The sequence below is a fragment of the Syngnathus typhle genome, unplaced genomic scaffold (genome assembly GCF_033458585.1).
Source record: "Syngnathus typhle isolate RoL2023-S1 ecotype Sweden unplaced genomic scaffold, RoL_Styp_1.0 HiC_scaffold_23, whole genome shotgun sequence".
In the NCBI taxonomy this organism is placed as follows: Eukaryota; Metazoa; Chordata; class Actinopteri; order Syngnathiformes; family Syngnathidae; genus Syngnathus; species Syngnathus typhle.
In genome coordinates, this window is record NW_026871929.1 from 453,878 (window position 1) to 466,752 (window position 12,875).

Genomic DNA, 12,875 nt, shown 5'->3' on the forward strand with positions numbered 1-12,875 from the left:
AAAATAAACCAAACGTTGGAGGTGGTCATTTCTTCATGCGCAGTGAATAACTCGGCACTCTAAAGCACCCGAGAGCGTTTTTTTCGATGCCAACCTAACCAGAGTGACGGGGGCGGCACAATTCAGAAAAAGTGCTCAGCTCGCCGAGAAAATGCGATTTAAGCAATAAAATTAAAAATGCTTAAAAAACATAAACCAAACGTTGGAGGTGGTCATTTCTTCATGCGCAGTGAATAACTCGGCACTCTAAAGCACCCGAGAGCGTTTTTTTTCGATGCCAACCTAACCAGAGTGACGGGAGCGGCACAATTCAGAAAAAGTGCTCAGCTCGCCGAGAAAATGCGATTTAAGCAATAAAATTAAAAATGCTTATAAAACATAAACCAAACGTTGGAGGTGGTCATTTCTTCATGCGCAGTGATAAACTCGGCACTCTAAAGCACCCGAGAGCGTTTTTTTCGATGCCAACCTAACCAGAGTGACGGGAGCGGCACAATTCAGAAAAAGTGCTCAGCTCGCCGAGAAAATGCGATTTAAGCAATAAAATAAAAAATGCTTATAAAACATAAACCAAACGTTGGAGGTGGTCATTTCTTCATGCGCAGTGATAAACTCGGCACTCTAAAGCACCCGAGAGCGTTTTTTTCGATGCCAACCTAACCAGAGTGACGGGAGCGGCACAATTCAGAAAAAGTGCTCAGCTCGCCGAGGAAATGCGATTTAAGCAATAAAATTAAAAATGCTTATAAAACATAAACCAAACGTTGGAGGTGGTCATTTCTTCATGCGCAGTGAATAACTCGGCACTCTAAAGCACCCGAGAGCGTTTTTTTCTGTCACGGTGCGGAGTAGAGAAATGGAGCAGGGCGACCAAGTGCAGCTTGGACCAGGGTTTATTGCAACAAACTCAAAAAGACTAGGCAAACTGACGTGACTAACCAACAAACTAACAAGACTAACAGACCAAAGCGTGAAACAAAAGACAGGAACCAAACAATCCGTGACCGTGAGACATGCATTGTCCACATCTTACGCGCACAATGCTCCGACCGCGAGTGATACTCAAACAGAACTTAAATACAACACAGGTAACGAGAGGCAGGTGCGTGTGATTACACTAAACAAGGGCACACAGGAAGGGAGGGGCGAGCACACAGACACAGAAACGATGACACATAACCAAAACTGGGGACGAGGCATGACATTTTTCGATGCCAACCTAACCAGAGTGACGGGAGCGGCACAATTCAGAAAAAGTGCTCAGCTCGCCGAGAAAATGCGATTTAAGCAATAAAATTAAAAATGCTTATAAAACATAAACCAAACGTTGGAGTTGGTCATTTCTTCATGCGCAGTGATAAACTCGGCACTCTAAAGCACCCGAGAGCGTTTTTTTCGATGCCAACCTAACCAGAGTGACGGGAGCGGCACAATTCAGAAAAAGCGCCCAGCTCGCCAAGAAAATGCGATTTAAGCAATAAAATTAAAAATGCTTATAAAACATAAACCAAACGTTGGAGGTAGTCATTTCTTCATGCGCAGTGATAAACTCGGCACTCTAAAGCACCCGAGAGCGTTTTTTTCGATGCCAACCTAACCAGAGTGACGGGAGCGGCACAATTCAGAAAAAGTGCTCAGCTCGCCGAGAAAATGCGATTTAAGCAATAAAATTAAAAATGCTTATAAAACATAAACCAAACGTTGGAGGTGGTCATTTCTTAATGCGCAGTAATAAACTCGGCAATCTAAAGCACCCGAGAGCGTTTTTTTCGATGCCAACCTAACCAGAGTGACGGGAGCGGCACAATTCAGAAAAAGTGCTCAGCTCGCCGAGAAAATGCGATTTAAGCAATAAAATTAAAAATGCTTATAAAACATAAACCAAACGTTGGAGGTGGTCATTTCTTCATGCGCAGTGATAAACTCGGCACTCTAAAGCACCCGAGAGCGTTTTTTTCGATGCCAACCTAACCAGAGTGACGGGAGCGGCACAATTCAGAAAAAGTGCTCAGCTCGCCGAGAAAATGCGATTTAAGCAATAAAATTAAAAATGCTTATAAAACATAAACCAAACGTTGGAGGTGGTCATTTCTTCATGCGCAGTGATAAACTCGGCACTCTAAAGCACCCGAGAGCGTTTTTTTCGATGCCAATCTAACCAGAGTGACGGGAGGGGCACAATTCAGAAAAAGTGCTCAGCTCGCCGAGAAAATGCGATTTAAGCAATAAAATTAAAAATGCTTATAAAACATAAACCAAACGTTGGAGGTGGTCATTTCTTCATGCGCAGTGAATAACTCGGCAATCTAAAGCACCCGAGAGCGTTTTTTTCGATGCCAACCTAACCAGAGTGACGGGAGCGGCACAATTCAGAAAAAGTGCTCAGCTCGCCGAGAAAATGCGATTTAAGCAATAAAAGTAAAAATGCTTATAAAACATAAACCAAACGTTGGAGGTGGTCATTTCTTCATGCGCAGTAATAAACTCGGCACTCTAAAGCACCCGAGAGCGTTTTTTTCGATGCCAACCTAACCAGAGTGACGGGAGTGGCACAATTCAGAAAAAGTGCTCAGCTCGCCGAGAAAATGCGATTTAAGCAATAAAATTAAAAATGCTTATAAAACATAAACCAAACGTTGGAGGTGGTCATTTCTTCATGCGCAGTGATAAACTCGGCACTCTAAAGCACCCGAGAGCGTTTTTTTTCGATGCCAACCTAACCAGAGTGACGGGAGCGGCACAATTCAGAAAAAGCGCTCAGCTCGCCGAGAAAATGCGATTTAAGCAATAAAATTAAAAATGCTTATAAAACATAAACCAAACGTTGGAGGTGGTCATTTCTTCATGCGCAGTGATAAACTCGGCACTCTAAAGCACCCGAGAGCGTTTTTTTCGATGCCAACCTATAACCAGAGTGACGGGAGCGGCACAATTCAGAAAAAGTGCTCAGCTCGCCGAGAAAATTCGATTTAAGCAATAAAATTAAAAATGCTTATAAAACATAAACCAAACGTTGGAGGTGGTAATTTCTTCATGCGCAGTGATAAACTCGGCACTCTAAAGCACCCGAGAGCGTTTTTTTCGATGCCAACCTAACCAGAGTGACGGGAGCGGCACAATTCAGAAAAAGCGCTCAGCTCGCCGAGAAAATGCGATTTAAGCAATAAAATTAAATCTGCTTATAAAACATAAACCAAACGTTGGAGGTGGTCATTTCTTCATGCGCAGTGATAAACTCGGCACTCTAAAGCACCCAAGAGCGTTTTTTTCGATGCCAACCTAACCAGAGTGACGGGAGCGGCACAATTCAGAAAAAGTGCTCAGCTCGCCGAGAAAATGCGATTTAAGCAATAAAATTAAAAATGCTTATTAAACATAAACCAAACGTTGGAGGTGGTCATTTCTTCATGCGCAGTGAATAACTCGGCACTCTAAAGCACCCGAGATCGTTTTTTTCGATGCCAACCTAACCAGAGTGACGGGAGCGGCACAATTCAGAAAAAGTGCTCAGCTCGCCGGGAAAATGCGATTTAAGCAATAAAATTAAAAATGCTTATAAAACATAAACCAAACGTTGGAGGTGGTCATTTCTTCATGCGCAGTGAATAACTCGGCACTCTAAAGCACCCGAGAGCGTTTTTTTCGATGCCAACCTAACCAGAGTGACGGGAGCGGCACAATTCAGAAAAAGTGCTCAGCTCGCCGAGAAAATGCGATTTAAGCAATAAAATTAAAAATGCTTATAAAACATAAACCAAACGTTGGAGGTGGTCATTTCTTCATGCGCAGTGATAAACTCGGCACTCTAAAGCACCCGAGAGCGTTTTTTTTTATGCCAACCTAACCAGAGTGACGGGAGCGGCACAATTCAGAAAAAGTGCTCAGCTCGCCGAGAAAATGCGATTTAAGCAATAAAATTAAAAATGCTTATAAAACATAAACCAAACGTTGGAGGTGGTCATTTCTTCATGCGCAGTGATAAATTCGGCACTCTAAAGCACCCGAGAGCGTTTTTTTTCGATGCCAACCTAACCAGAGTGACGGGAGCGGCACAATTCAGAAAAAGCGCTCAGCTCGCCGAGAAAATGCGATTTAAGCAATAAAATTAAAAATGCTTATAAAACATAAACCAAACGTTGGAGGTGGTCATTTCTTCATGCGCAGTGATAAACTCGGCACTCTAAAGCACCCGAGAGCGTTTTTTTCGATGCCAACCTAACCAGAGTGACGGGAGCGGCACAATTCAGAAAAAGTGCTCAGCTCGCCGAGAAAATGCGATTTAAGCAATAAAATTAAAAATGCTTATAAAACATAAACCAAACGTTGGAGGTGGTCATTTCTTCATGCGCAGTGATAAACTCGGCACTCTAAAGCACCCGAGAGCGTTTTTTTCGATGCCAACCTAACCAGAGTGACGGGAGCGGCACAATTCAGAAAAAGTGCTCAGCTCGCCGAGAAAATGCGATTTAAGCAATAAAATTAAAAATGCTTATAAAACATAAACCAAACGTTGGAGGTGGTCATTTCTTCATGCGCAGTGATAAACTCGGCACTCTAAAGCACCCGAGAGCGTTTTTTTCGATGCCAACCTAACCAGAGTGACGGGAGCGGCACAATTCAGAAAAAGCGCTCAGCTCGCCCCGAAAATGCGATTTAAGCAATAAAATTAAAAATGCTTATAAAACATAAACCAAACGTTGGAGGTGGTCATTTCTTCATGCGCAGTGATAAACTCGGCACTCTAAAGCACCCGAGAGCGTTTTTTTCGATGCCAACCTAACCAGAGTGACGGGAGCGGCACAATTCAGAAAAAGCGCTCAGCTCGCCGAGAAAATGCGATTTAAGTAATAAAATTAAAAATGCTTATAAAACATAAACCAAACGTTGGAGGTGGTCATTTCTTCATACGCAGTGAATAACTCGGCACTCTAAAGCACCCGAGAGCGTTTTTTTCGAGGCCAACCTAACCAGAGTGACGGGAGCGGCACAATTCAGAAAAAGTGCTCAGCTCGCCGAGAAAATGCAATTTAAGCAATTAAATTAAAAATGCTTATAAAACATAAACCAAATGTTGGAGGTGGTTATTTCTTAATGCGCAGTAATAAACTCGGCACTCTAAAGCACCCGAGAGCGTTTTTTTCGATGCCAACCTAACCAGAGTGACGGGAGCGGCACAATTCAGAAAAAGTGCTCAGCTCGCCGAGAAAATGCGATTTAAGCAATAAAATTAAAAATGCTTATAAAACATAAACCAAACGTTGGAGGTGGTCATTTCTTCATGCGCAGTGATAAACTCGGCACTCTAAAGCACCCGAGAGCGTTTTTTTCGATGCCAACCTAACCAGAGTGACGGGAGCGGCACAATTCAGAAAAAGTGCTCAGCTCGCCGAGAAAATGCGATTAAAGCAATAAAATTAAAAATGCTTATTAAACATAAACCAAACGTTGGAGGTGGTAATTTCTTCATGCGCAGTGATAAACTCGGCACTCTAAAGCACCCAAGAGCGTTTTTTTTCGATGCCAACCTAACCAGAGTGACGGGAGCGGCACAATTCAGAAAAAGTGCTCAGCTCGCCGAGAAAATGCAATTTAAGCAATAAAATTAAAAATGCTTATAAAACATAAACCAAACGTTGGAGGTGGTCATTTCGTCATGCCCAGTGATAAACTCGGCACTCTAAAGCACCCGAGAGCGTTTTTTTCGATGCCAACCTAACCAGAGTGACGGGAGCGGCACAATTCAGAAAAAGTGCTCAGCCGAGTGTGAAGCGGTCGGGATGAGGGTCAGCACCTCCAAATCCGAGTCCATGGTCCTCGATCGGAAAAGGGTGGAATGCCCTCTCCAGGTCGGGGATGAGATCCTGCCCCAAGTGGAGGAGTTTAAGTATCTTGGGGTCTTGTTCACGAGTGAGGGGAGGATGGAGCGCGAGATCGACAGGCGGATCGGTGCAGCGTCGGCAGTAATGCGGACTTTGTACCGGTCCGTCGTGGTAAAGAGAGAGCTGAGCCTAAAGGCAAAGCTCTCAATTTACCGGTCGATTTACGCTCCTACCCTCACCTATGGTCACGAGCTATGGGTTGTGACCGAAAGAACGAGATCCCGGATACAAGCGGCCGAAATGAGTTTTCTCCGCAGGATGTCCGGGCTCTCCCTTAGAGATAGGGTGAGAAGTTCGGTCATTCGGGAGAGACTCGGAGTAGAGTCGCTGCTCCTCCACGTGGAGAGGAGCCAGATGAGGTGGCTCGGGCATCTCATCAGGATGCCTCCTGGACGCCTCCCTGGGGAGGTGTTCCGGGCATGTCCCACCGGTAGGAGACCCCGGGGACGACCCAGGACGCGCTGGAGAGACTATGTCTCTCAGCTGGCCTGGGAACGCCTTGGGATCCCCCGGGATGAGCTAGACGAAGTGGCTGGGGAGAGGGAAGTCTGGGAGTCCCTCCTGAAGCTGCTGCCCCCGCGACCCGATCCCGGATAAGCGGAAGAAGATGGATGGATGGATGGATGCTCAGCTCGCCAAGAAAATGCGATTTAAGCAATAAAATTAAAAATGCTTATAAAACATAAACCAAACGTTGGAGGTGGTCATTTCTTCATGCGCAGTGAATAACTCGGCACTCTAAAGCACCCGAGAGCGTTTTTTTCGATGCCAACCTAACCAGAGTGACGGGAGCGGCACAATTCAGAAAAAGTGCTCAGCTCGCCGAGAAAATGCGATTTAAGCAATAAAATTAAAAATGCTTATAAAACATAAACCAAACGTTGAAGGTGGTCATTTCTTAATGCGCAGTAATAAACTCGGCACTCTAAAGCACCCGAGAGCGTTTTTTTCGATGCCAACCTAACCAGAGTGACGGGAGCGGCACAATTCAGAAAAAGTGCTCAGCTCGCCGAGAAAATGCGATTTAAGCAATAAAATTAAAAATGCTTATAAAACATAAACCAAACGTTGGAGGTGGTCATTTCTTAATGCGCAGTAATAAACTCGGCACTCTAAAGCACCCGAGAGCGTTTTTTTCGATGCCAACCTAACCAGAGTGACGGGAGCGGCACAATTCAGAAAAAGTGCTCAGCTCGCCGAGAAAATGCGATTTAAGCATTAAATTAAAAATGCTTATTAAACATAAACCAAACGTTGGAGGTGGTCATTTCTTCATGCGCAGTGAATAACTCGGCACTCTAAAGCACCCGAGAGCGTTTTTTTCGATGCCAACCTAACCAGAGTGACGGGAGCGGCACAATTCAGAAAAAGCGCTCAGCTCGCCGAGAAAATGCGATTTAAGCAATAAAATTAAAAATGCTTATAAAACATAAACCAAACGTTGGAGGTGGTCATTTCTTCATGCGCAGTGATAAACTCGGCACTCTAAAGAACCCGAGAGCGTTTTTTTCGATGCCAACCTAACCAGAGTGACGGGAGCGGCACAATTCAGAAAAAGCGCTCAGCTCACCGAGAAAATGCGATTTAAACAATAAAATTAAAAATGCTTATAAAACATAAACCAAACGTTGGAGGTGGTCATTTCTTCATGCGCAGTGATAAACTCGGCACTCTAAAGCACCCGAGAGCGTTTTTTTCGATGCCAACCTAACCAGAGTGACGGGAGCGGCACAATTCAGAAAAAGCGCTCAGCTCGCCGAGAAAATGCGATTTAAGCAATAAAATTAAAAATGCTTATAAAACATAAACCAAACGTTGGAGGTGGTCATTTCTTCATGCGCAGTGATAAACTCGGCACTCTAAAGCACCCGAGAGCGTTTTTTTCGATGCCAACCTAACCAGAGTGACGTGAGCGGCACAATTCAGAAAAAGTGCTCAGCTCGCCGAGAAAATGCGATTTAAGCAATAAAATTAAAAATGCTTATAAAACATAAACCAAACGTTGGAGGTGGTCATTTCTTCATGCGCAGTGAATAACTCGGCACTCTAAAGCACCCGAGAGCGTTTTTTTCGATGCCAACCTAACCAGAGTGACGGGAGCGGCACAATTCAGAAAAAGTGCTCAGCTCGCCGAGAAAATGCGATTTAAGCAATAAAATTAAAAATGATTATAAAACATAAACCAAACGTTGGAGGTGGTCATTTCTTCATGCGCAGTGATAAACTCGGCACTCTAAAGCACCCGAGAGCGTTTTTTTCGATGCCAACCTAACCAGAGTGACGGGAGCGGCACAATTCAGAAAAAGTGCTCAGCTCGCCGAGAAAATGCGATTTAAGCAATAAAATTAAAAATGCTTATAAAACATAAACCAAACGTTGGAGGTGGTCATTTCTTCATGCGCAGTGATAAACTCGGCACTCTAAAGCACCCGAGAGCGTTTTTTTCGATGCCAACCTAACCAGAGTGACGGGAGCGGCACAATTCAGAAAAAGCGCTCAGCTCGCCGAGAAAATGCGATTTAAGCAATAAAATTAAAAATGCTTATAAAACATAAACCAAACGTTGGAGGTGGTCATTTCTTCATGCGCAGTGATAAACTCGGCACTCTAAAGCACCCGAGAGCGTTTTTTTCGATGCCAACCTAACCAGAGTGACGGGAGCGGCACAATTCAGAAAAAGCGCTCAGCTCGCCGAGAAAATGCGATTTAAGCAATAAAATTAAAAATGCTTATAAAACATAAACCAAACGTTGGAGGTGGTCATTTCTTCATGCGCAGTGAATAACTCGGCACTCTAAAGCACCCGAGAGCGTTTTTTTCGATGCCAACCTAACCAGAGTGACGGGAGCGGCACAATTCAGAAAAAGTGCTCAGCTCGCCGAGAAAATGCGATTTAAGCAATAAAATTAAAAATGCTTATTAAACATGAACCAAACGTTGGAGGTGGTCATTTCTTCATGCGCAGTGAATAACTCGGCACTCTAAAGCACCCGAGAGCGTTTTTTTCGATGCCAACCTAACCAGAGTGACGGGAGCGGCACAATTCAGAAAAAGCGCTCAGCTCGCCGAGAAAATGCGATTTAAGCAATAAAATTAAAAATGCTTATAAAACATAAACCAAACGTTGGAGGTGGTCATTTCTTCATGCGCAGTGATAAACTCGGCACTCTAAAGCACCCGAGAGCGTTTTTTTCGATGCCAACCTAACCAGAGTGACGGGAGCGGCACAATTCAGAAAAAGTGCTCAGCTCGCCGAGAAAATGCGATTTAAGCAATAAAATTAAAAATGCTTATTAAACATAAACCAAACGTTGGAGGTGGTCATTTCTTCATGCGCAGTGATAAACTCGGCACTCTAAAGCACCCGAGAGCGTTTTTTTCGATGCCAACCTAACCAGAGTGACGGGAGCGGCACAATTCAGAAAAAGCGCTCAGCTCGCCGAGAAAATGCGATTTAAGCAATAAAATTAAAAATGCCTATAAAACATAAACCAAACGTTGGAGGTGGTCATTTCTTCATGCGCAGTGATAAACTCGGCACTCTAAAGCACCCAAGAGCGTTTTTTTCGATGCCAACGTATCCAGAGTGACGGGAGCGGCACAATTCAGAAAAAGCGCTCAGCCCGCCGAGAAAATGCGATTTAAGCAATAAAATTAAAAATGCTTATAAAACATAAACCAAACGTTGGGGGTGGTCATTTCTTCATGCGCAGTGATAAACTCGGCAATCTAAAGCACCCGAGAGCGTTTTTTTCGATGCCAACCTAACCAGAGTGACGGGAGCGGCACAATTCAGAAAAAGTGCTCAGCTCGCCGAGAAAATGCGATTTAAGCAATAAAATTAAAAATGCTTATAAAACATAAACCAAACGTTGGAGGTGGTCATTTCTTCATGCGCAGTGAATAACTCGGCACTCTAAAGCACCCGAGAGCGTTTTTTTCGATGCCAACCTAACCAGAGTGACGGGAGCGGCACAATTCAGAAAAAGTGCTCAGCTCGCCGAGAAAATGCGATTAAAGCAATAAAATTAAAAATGCTTATAAAACATAAACCAAACGTTGGAGGTGGTCATTTCTTCACACACAGTGAATAACTCGGCACTCTAAAGCACCCGAGAGCGTTTTTTTCGATGCCAACCTAACCAGAGTGACGGGAGCGGCACAATTCAGAAAAAGTGCTCAGCTCGCCGAGAAAATGCGATTTAAGCAATAAAATTAAAAATGCTTATAAAACATAAACCAAACGTTGGAGGTGGTCATTTATTCATGCGCAGTGATAAACTCGGCACTCTAAAGCACCCGAGAGCGTTTTTTTCGATGCCAACCTAACCAGAGTGACGGGAGCGGCACAATTCAGAAAAAGCGCTCAGCTCGCCGAGAAAATGCGATTTAAGCAATACAATTAAAAATGCTTATAAAACATAAACCAAACGTTGGAGGTGGTCATTTCTTCATGCGCAGTGATAAACTCGGCACTCTAAAGCACCCGAGAGCGTTTTTTTCGATGCCAACCTAACCAGAGTGACGGTAGCGGCACAATTCAGAAAAAGCGCTCAGCTCGCCGAGAAAATGCGATTTAAGCAATAAAATTAAAAATGCTTATAAAACATAAACCAAACGTTGGAGTTGGTCATTTCTTCATGCGCAGTGATAAACTCGGCACTCTAAAGCACCCGAGAGCGTTTTTTTCGATGCCAACCTAACCAGAGTGACGGGAGCGGCACAATTCAGAAAAAGTGCTCAGCTCGCCGAGAAAATGCGATTTAAGCAATAAAATTAAAAATGCTTATAAAACATAAACCAAACGTTGGAGGTGGTCATTTCTTCACACACAGTGAATAACTCGGCACTCTAAAGCACCCGAGAGCGTTTTTTTCGATGCCAACCTAACCAGAGTGACGGGAGCGGCACAATTCAGAAAAAGTGCTCAGCTCGCCGAGAAAATGCGATTTAAGCAATAAAATTAAAAATGCTTATAAAACATAAACCAAACGTTGGAGGTGGTCATTTCTTCATGCGCAGTGATAAACTCGGCACTCTAAAGCACCCGAGAGCGTTTTTTTCGATGCCAACCTAACCAGAGTGACGGGAGCGGCACAATTCAGAAAAAGCGCTCAGCTCGCCGAGAAAATGCGATTTAAGCAATAAAATTAAAAATGCTTATAAAACATAAACCAAACGTTGGAGGTGGTCATTTCTTCATGCGCAGTGATAAACTCGGCACTCTAAAGCACCCGAGAGCGTTTTTTTCGATGCCAACCTAACCAGAGTGACGGGAGCGGCACAATTCAGAAAAAGTGCTCAGCTCGCCGAGAAAATGCGATTTAAGCAATAAAATTAAAAATGCTTATAAAAAATAAACCAAACGTTGGAGGTGGTCATTTCTTTATGCGCAGTGAATAACTCGGCACTCTAAAGCACCCGAGAGCGTTTTTTTCGATGCCAACCTAACCAGAGTGACGGGAGCGGCACAATTCAGAAAAAGTGCTCAGCTCGCCGAGAAAATGCGATTTAAGCAATAAAATTAAAAATGCTTATAAAACATAAACCAAACGTTGGAGGTGGTCATTTCTTAATGCGCAGTGAATAACTCGGCACTCTAAAGCACCCGAGAGCGTTTTTTTTCGATGCCAACCTAACCAGAGTGACGGGAGCGGCACAATTCAGAAAAAGTGCTCAGCTCGCCGAGAAAATGCGATTTAAGCAATAAAATTAAAAATGCTCATAAAACATAAACCAAACGTTGGAGGTGGTCATTTCTTCATGCGCTGTGATAAACTCGGCACTCTAAAGCACCCGAGAGCGTTTTTTTCGATGCCAACCTAACCAGAGTGACGGGAGCGGCACAATTCAGAAAAAGTGCTCAGCTCGCCGAGAAAATGCGATTTAAGCAATAAAATTAAAAATGCTTATAAAACATAAACCAAACGTTGGAGGTGGTCATTTCTTCATGCGCAGTGATAAACTCGGCACTCTAAAGCACCCGAGAGCGTTTTTTTCGATGCCAATCTAACCAGAGTGACGGGAGCGGCACAATTCAGAAAAAGTGCTCAGCTCGCCGAGAAAATGCGATTTAAGCAATAAAATTAAAAATGCTTATAAAACATAAACCAAACGTTGGAGGTGGTCATTTCTTCATGCGCAGTGAATAACTCGGCAATCTAAAGCACCCGAGAGCGTTTTTTTCGATGCCAACCTAACCAGAGTGACGGGAGCGGCACAATTCAGAAAAAGTGCTCAGCTCGCCGAGAAAATGCGATTTAAGCAATAAAAGTAAAAATGCTTATAAAACATAAACCAAACGTTGGAGGTGGTCATTTCTTCATGCGCAGTAATAAACTCGGCACTCTAAAGCACCCGAGAGCGTTTTTTTCGATGCCAACCTAACCAGAGTGACGGGAGTGGCACAATTCAGAAAAAGTGCTCAGCTCGCCGAGAAAATGCGATTTAAGCAATAAAATTAAAAATGCTTATAAAACATAAACCAAACGTTGGAGGTGGTCATTTCTTCATGCGCAGTGATAAACTCGGCACTCTAAAGCACCCGAGAGCGTTTTTTTTCGATGCCAACCTAACCAGAGTGACGGGAGCGGCACAATTCAGAAAAAGCGCTCAGCTCGCCGAGAAAATGCGATTTAAGCAATAAAATTAAAAATGCTTATAAAACATAAACCAAACGTTGGAGGTGGTCATTTCTTCATGCGCAGTCATAAACTCGGCACTCTAAAGCACCCGAGAGCGTTTTTTTCGATGCCAACCTATAACCAGAGTGACGGGAGCGGCACAATTCAGAAAAAGTGCTCAGCTCGCCGAGAAAATTCGATTTAAGCAATAAAATTAAAAATGCTTATAAAACATAAACCAAACGTTGGAGGTGGTCATTTCTTCATGCGCAGTGATGAACTCGGCACTCTAAAGCACCCGAGAGCGTTTTTTTCGATGCCAACCTAACCAGAGTGACGGGAGCGGCACAATTCAGAAAAAGCGCTCAGCTCG